Raw genomic sequence first — 7,485 nt, forward strand, 5'->3', positions numbered from 1 at the left:
GAGCGACTTACAGGAGCAATTAGGGTTAAGTGCCTTGCTTAAGGGCACATCGACAGATTTTTCACCTAGTCAGCTTGGGGATTAGAACCAGCGACCTTTCGGTTACTGGCACAACGCTCTTACCCACTAAGCTACCTGCCGCCCATACTGAATCTAAAGTCAATCTGGTGACATCAAAATGATAACTTGCCTCCTTTTGAATATCATTGTATTTCCAAGCCACTGTAATGCACTTTTGATTAAATCGCTCATTGACGATACATTTAGTAGAATGCTTAGTCGGGCATCAGTTCTAACGAACGTTCAAAACAATATTGTGACGGAACATGCAAATAATGAATAATGCTTTAACCTTTCACATGACATTACTGTTGCACAATAAGATGATGGAGTACTGCAGGTCATGAGTATCGCTGTTCAGACAGGAGGAGGAGTGGGCCTACTTATGTTGCTCCACTAGCTGGCAAGATTACACACATCCCTGTCGACTCACTCCTAACAATATTTACTCATTCACACAGTAAACACACATTCACAGTAGTTGTTACCAGACTCCCTCTCTGTGTTTATGCAGAAGTGACGTAGTGTTGCTGTTCCCCGTCAGTTACTGTCTGTGGGTGAACTTGGTAACTCTCTTTAGTTACTGTTGTAGCGAGCTGCAGTCTGACATGCACAGCCCTCTTGACTCGCTCGTAAGAATACTTGCGCACACACACACATTGATGTCATACCCAGAGTTAGACACTAGATAGTATGGATAAAGTCAACAGCATCATTACTCTCCCATTATCTGTGTCTGATCTTGTTTAATTAGATTTTATTGATCAGTGATTTTAATGCTTATTTTAATATTCCTCTATTCTCTCGCACCCATCTCTCTCTTCACCCGTCTCTCGCTCTTTCTCTCTTCCTCCCTCTGTCCCCCTCATTCGGTAGTTCCGCTTAAAGCAGCCCATAGAGTACACAGTCTGATACACACTTTCACCAACACACAATAATAGAGAAATTGATATTCCATCTTTCAATCAGTCCTTATCTGTCTCTCTATCAGTCCTGATCTGTCTCTCTATCAGTCCTCATCTGTCTCTATCAGTCCTTATCTGTCTCTCTATCAGTCCTTATCTGTCTCTATCAGTCCTTATCTGTCTCTCTATCAGTCCTTATCTGTCTCTCTATCAGTCCTTATCTGTCCTTATCTGTCTCTATCAGTCCTTATCTGTCTCTATCAGCCCTTATCTGTCTCTATCAGTCCTTATCTGTCAGTCCTTATCTGTCTCTCTATCAGTCCTTATCTGTCTCTATCAGTCCTTATCTGTCTCTATCAGTCCTTATCTGTCTCTCTATCAGTCCTTATCTGTCTCTATCAGTCCTTATCTGTCTCTATCAGTCCTTATCTGTCTCTATCTGTCTCTCTATCAGTCCTTATCTGTCGCTCTATCAGTCCTTATCTGTCTCTATCAGTCCTTATCTGTCTCTCTATCAGTCCTTATCTGTCTCTATCAGTCCTTATCTGTCTCTATCAGTCCTTATCTGTCGCTCTATCAGTCCTTATCTGTCGCTCTATCAGTCCTTATCTGTCTCTATCAGTCCTTATCTGTCTCTATCAGTCCTTATCTGTTTCTATCAGTCCTTATCTGTCTCTATCAGTCCTTATCTGTCTCTATCAGTCCTTATCTGTCGCTCTATCAGTCCTTATCTGTCGCTCTATCAGTCCTTATCTGTCTCTATCAGTCCTTATCTGTTTCTATCAGTCCTTATCTGTCTCTATCAGTCCTTATCTGTCTCTATCAGTCCTTATCTGTCTCTATCAGTCCTTATCTGTCTCTATCAGTCCTTATCTGTTTCTTCTAGGATCATTTATATTGGCTGTTTTCTGACCCCTCCCCTAACCACCCACACTAACAGTAAAGGTTATATTATTATTGATTATCAGTTTGTCTTTGTAAACTAGCCAGAGTCTGCAACAAAAAAAAAGTTTAAAAAAAGTTATTAAATTGTGCTTCAAACCTTTTTTTCTTACTGTTTTTAATGTCTCTTCTAACCCTTCTATCAAAGCAACCGTTAGTTCTGAGAGGCTTTAGCCAACCATAGAGATTTAAATTGGAACCATTTGCGATGATCCTTCTTGGTATTTGATATGCCATCAATCATTTTAAAGATCACTTCGTCGTTGTTACTATGTCAGTTAAGTATCGCCTGTCTAAAGTTTTTTAAATGATCATCGTATATTCTCGGATTATTAACGTCCCTTATAAAGATTTCATGGTCGACTCAAGTGAAGCTAAATTTTGCACAGAGTTGGAAGTCCCCTAAAAAACAATGGCCTATCATGAGAGTGATTCTATGATGACATCACAGCACGTGATTGGTTTACCCCTATAGAGTGGAGTTTTGTGATGAGTAGAACAGAGCTGTGTTGGTTACAGTAGGACTATTATAAGGTTTTGGTAAAAATACAATGTTTCAGTACATGTATGGATGTATAGCTACACTGACTGACTGAGTGGTCCAGACAAGATAGGCCTACAGGGAATAAAGGCTATTGATTGCATTCCAAATGTCACTCTATTCCTTATAATAGTGCTCTACTTTTGACCTTGTGGTGCAGGGAGGTTTCTATCATGCGCAGGTTTAATTTCTGAGACGCTATTGGTCCTGGTCAGGAGTAGTGCACTAGAAAGGGAATATAATGCCGTTTGGGATGCAGCCAGGGAGTGGAGATGGAGTGAGTGGTCAGTTCAGGTCACATGATGATGATATGACGCCATACAGGTGTCAGTCTGTGAGTCTGTACTAGTAAAATATACTGTACCAACACCTTCTGAAACACGTGTACTACATCATGTACTGTAAACTGTAAACCAGCAGTAATGTGTGTACTACATCATGTACTGTAAACTGTAAACCAGCAGTAATGTGTGTACTACATCATGTACTGTAAACTGTAAACCAGCAGTAATGTGTGTACTACATCATGTACTGTAAGCCACCCCCCCGCCCAAAACAACATCAGTGCATTAAAGGGTTAATCTTCGTCACTACTATTATTGCTGTTATAATTATGATCGGTATAATTTGTCATCGTTAGCTAAATGGAAGCACCAGAATGTTGTGGAGAGAGCCCTTTTATATTTGTCTGGCTGTGGAGGAAGTGATGTCACAAAGGTGGACCAGAACAGGAGAAGGGGAGGCTTGATGATGTAAAGATGGCGGTCGTGTTTGTACGGTTGGGAAACGACTTACTGTGCTGAAATAAAATTTATTCTTTTAGTAAAAAAAAAAGTACTACTGCCTGTTTTCTTTTTCTATTTGGGACCAGAAAGTAAGTGTGCAGTGGGAACACGATATGCAATCATGCACACACACACTGCAACAAGCCACACCTTTAGCTTTCCAGTGGTCCGGTTATTCTTATGCTGTTAGATTCTTATTATAATAATAATATGCCATTTAACAGACGCTTTTATCCAAAGCGACTTACAGTCAAACGTGCATAATTTTTTTGTGTATGGGTGGTCCCGGGGATCGAACCCACTACCTTGGCGTTACAAGCGCCGTGCTCTACCAGCTGAGCTACAGAGGACAAATTAACCCAAACTACACTGCTCATTTTCGAATTAGCCACAGTGCAGTTGAATCTGATGCGCAGCATTACCCACTGCAAACTGGTCACATCGAACGAGACCACAAACTGCCTGCGGGGAAACCCACGTAATCTCGCATAGCCTGCCAACCGCACCCAGCGTGCATAGCCTGCCAACCGCACCCAGCGCTCCATTGCAGATTAGTGATGGGCATTCCGAGTCTTTTCGGTGAGCCGGCTCATTTGGCTCCCAAACGGCTCTTAGTTGAAAATGCTTAAATTGACCTAGAACCATGAAAAAATTGCAAATCTCCACAATGTAAAGCCCAAAAGGTAGGCTACCATTTAGTCGTGAAATGCGCACCTGGCTATATTATTAGATGGCCTGCAAAAAAAGTTTTTTTATGCACTCAACAAATCAGCGTGGACCAGATTAACGCGCTATCCCGACTATGAATTGTTTCTGCAGTGAGGATTCACCCTCTTTAGGGAATGATTGTGTAATTTATCTGCAGAAAAACGTTTTGAGCTCAAAAAGCAGCAGTGTGCAAATCAGGGAGGCAAATGATCGGCTCTTTTACAGACGCGATTCGGTTCCCGACGTTCACCAAAAAGATCCGTTCAAAAAGAGCTGTTCGTTCGCGAACGACCCATCATTATTGCAGATGGCATGAAAACAGACCAACAGTGAAGGGAAGCGGACGAGGACCGGGGACAGGTCCAGCTCTACCCCATGGCCTCTCACCCAAAACGGGTAGAATAGGAGCCTGACCAAGGGGTTGGCCTGGTGGAGGAAGTGATGTCACAAAGGTGGACCGGAACAGGAGAAGGGGAGGCTTGATGTTGATGTAAAGATGGCGGTCGTGTTTGTACGGTTGGCAAACGATTTACTGTGCTGAAATAAAATGTATTATTTTAGTTTAAAAAAAATGATGGAATAAAACAGGAGATAACCAGCCAGACCACTGGGAGCCGCAGTTGCTGATGTAGCTAGCTGATGCTAATATTGCACAAAGTACTTGAAAACCAAGGTGCCAGGGTTCCAGGCTAGAAGCACGGTTTCGACTGCTCCTACAGTCTTGCTTTGGTACTGCAGTTTAACTGAAGCCCGGCTCAGAAATACAATTTCCATAGAGAAGTCAGATTTGAAAATTCCTAATAAAACACTTTAGTCATCACCTTTGTGTACAAAACATCAATTTAATTATTAGTGGGGCTTGCGAAGCAATAGTCCCCACTTAAAATCTTCAACATACTCCTGAATTATGGGGTTTGATTAAATCTTAATGATTTTTGAGCCTCCCGAATGGCGCAGTGGTCTAAGGCACTGCATCTCAGTGCTAGCTGTGCCACTAGAGATCCTGGTTCGAATCCAGGCTCTGTCGTAGCCGGCCGTGACCGGGAGACCCATGGGGCGGCGCACAATTGGCCCAGGGAAGGGGAGGGAATGGCCAGAAGGGATGTAGCTCGGGGTTTGCAACGCCAGGGTTGTGGGTTCGATTCCCACGGGGGTATGAAACATTTAAAAATAATGTATGCACTCACTAACTGTAAGTCGCTCTGGATAAAAGCGTCTGCTAAATGACTAAAATGTAATACTTCTGACTTAAGTTTCAAGTTGTAATGTCACATGCCCCTTAAAAAAAAGGTACTATGGTACTTTCATTCATACCGTTGTACTTCTTTGTGTAACCGGTGTGAAATGGCGGTGCGCGCTAGCACCGTTTCAAGCGGTGACGTCACTCGCTCTGAGACCTTGTAGTAGTTGTTTCCCTTGCTCTGCAAGGGCCGCGGCTTTTGTGGAGCGATGGGTAACGATACTTCGAAGGTGACTGGTATCGATGTGTGAAGAGGGTCCTTGGTTCAAGCCCAGGTTGAGGAGAGGGTCGGAAGTAACACTGATACATGTGGTACTTTCACGTATACCATGGTATAGTTTGAATCATGGAAATGTGCCATGATGGTTTTAGCTTTGAAGTCTCCCGAGTGGCGCAGTGGTCTAAGGCTCTGCCACTAGAGATCCTGGTTCGAATCCAGGCTCTGTCGTAGCCGGCCGCAACCGGGAGACCCATGGGGCGGCGCACAATTGGTCCAGGGTAGGGGAGGGAATGGCCGGCAGGGATGTAGCTCAGTTGGTAGAGCATGGGGTTTGCAACGCCAGGGTTGTGGGTTCGATTCCCATGGGGGGCCAGTATGAAAAATAAAATAATGTATGCACTCACTAACTGTAAGTTGCTCTGGATAAGAGCGTCTGCTAAATGACTAAAATGTATGAAGGTACTGCCATTCAACTAAATAACACCATGGTATTGATGTGATTCATGGAAATACCATGATTTTAACTTGCATTCTACATTCTACCATGGTAATGCACAATTATAATAAATGGTACCAAACATTTTCAAATCAAATCAAATTTTATTGGCCACATGCGCCGAATACAACAGGTGCAGACATTACAGTGAAATGCTTACTTACAGCCCTTAACCAACAGTGCATTTATTTTTAATAAAAAAAGTAGAATAAAACAAAAAAGTGTTGAGAAAAAAAGAGCAGAAGTAAAATAAAATAACAGTAGGGAGGCTATATATACAGGGGGGTACCGGTGCAGAGTCAATGTGCGGGGGCACCGGCTAGTTGAGGTAGTTGAAGTAATATGTACATGTACTTTGATTAATTGTGCGTTACCATAGTACAATGGAGGTATAATGCATTAAATAAATAAACCCCCCAAGGTCAAAAGAGGTTGGTTGGTATTATATTGATGAATGTATAAACCAGTATGGGCAAGGTTCTGATCAAGTCAGAGGCGGGCTACTATTGTTGGCCCTAGTTTGTCTGTAACATCAAAGTTTAAGGGAAATAGTTGCTATGAAAAAGGGTTAATACTTTCTGTATTAGTACCGTTTTCTGCTCATGTTTGGGTTCCCTATGTTGCCAACCTGAAATGTGGGAGAATGTGAGATACAGTATTGTAGCCTAATCTTTGGCATTTTTTAATCATTTATAGTATTTATAGTCAAGGGGTGTTGTGCTTGTTTCGGCCTGCAGAGGGAGCCGCTCGCTCTAGTGGCTGCTTCACGCGCTCTCACTGGCTCTCGCGCTAGCCTGCCGAGTCAGTTGAATGAGAGCGCCAACTGAAAACTGAAGAGAGAAGAACCAGATAAACGACATATTTTAAACGTTATCATCACGGTGAGCGAGTTAAAAAGTATAGGATATGAAACACCAAGTTAAGGGGAGTGTAATGATATTATTGTTATTTTTCTGTGATGTTTTGATAATTTAATTAATTTATAAAAGGCCGTTAGCATAGAAGATAATGTCGGCTAAAGTTAGCTCCAGTCAAGCTAGCTTGTCGTAGTTATGGCAACAGGACCAACGATCGTTCACACAGAGTGTAAACAAAGGGAAACATTGTAACTTGCTGTTTTTAGGGATATGCTGAGAATTACATGATGAAAATGTATCTACAAGATAAGATGATAATTTATACCTTTTAACAAATTCTTATTTTTTTGTATGTTGTCTGTTCAGAATTGTATAGGAGCCAAGTCAGTTGAATGAGAGAGAGAGACAACTGAAAACTGTATTGAAGAGAGAGACACCAGATAAACTATTTTAAATCTTTAAAGTTTCAGACTCCCTTCATTCTTCTCACCGTACCCTATCCATGTCCCAAGGTTTAACAGGGTTCACTACACTACTAGACCCTGTGGTTTTTCACTATGAGCTAAAGGGGTTTAACAAGGTACTAGGCCTACTACTCTTTGCCATTGCAGAGCGAGTAGTTAATGTTGCATTATGTGACTACCATAAATTACTATGCTTTTGGTCACTTTACCCGAAAAACGGTGGGACACACTCCATCATAATATATTGTAAACAGCTACCATGCTTTC

The 7,485-nt window shown here is 42.1% G+C and overlaps 1 long non-coding RNA gene across 1 annotated transcript; it reads left to right on the forward strand.

Moving 5' to 3' along the window:
• The first annotated feature begins 6,190 nt into the window (after nucleotides 1-6,190).
• On the forward strand, nucleotides 6,191-7,213 carry LOC121537445. Its single transcript, XR_005995074.1, has 2 exons — nucleotides 6,191-6,778; nucleotides 7,121-7,213. It is a non-coding gene; the product is annotated as an uncharacterized LOC121537445 (long non-coding RNA).
• Nucleotides 7,214-7,485: the final 272 nt, after the last annotated feature.

The sequence above is a fragment of the Coregonus clupeaformis genome, unplaced genomic scaffold (genome assembly GCF_020615455.1).
Source record: "Coregonus clupeaformis isolate EN_2021a unplaced genomic scaffold, ASM2061545v1 scaf0423, whole genome shotgun sequence".
Lineage (NCBI taxonomy): Eukaryota > Metazoa > Chordata > Actinopteri > Salmoniformes > Salmonidae > Coregonus > Coregonus clupeaformis.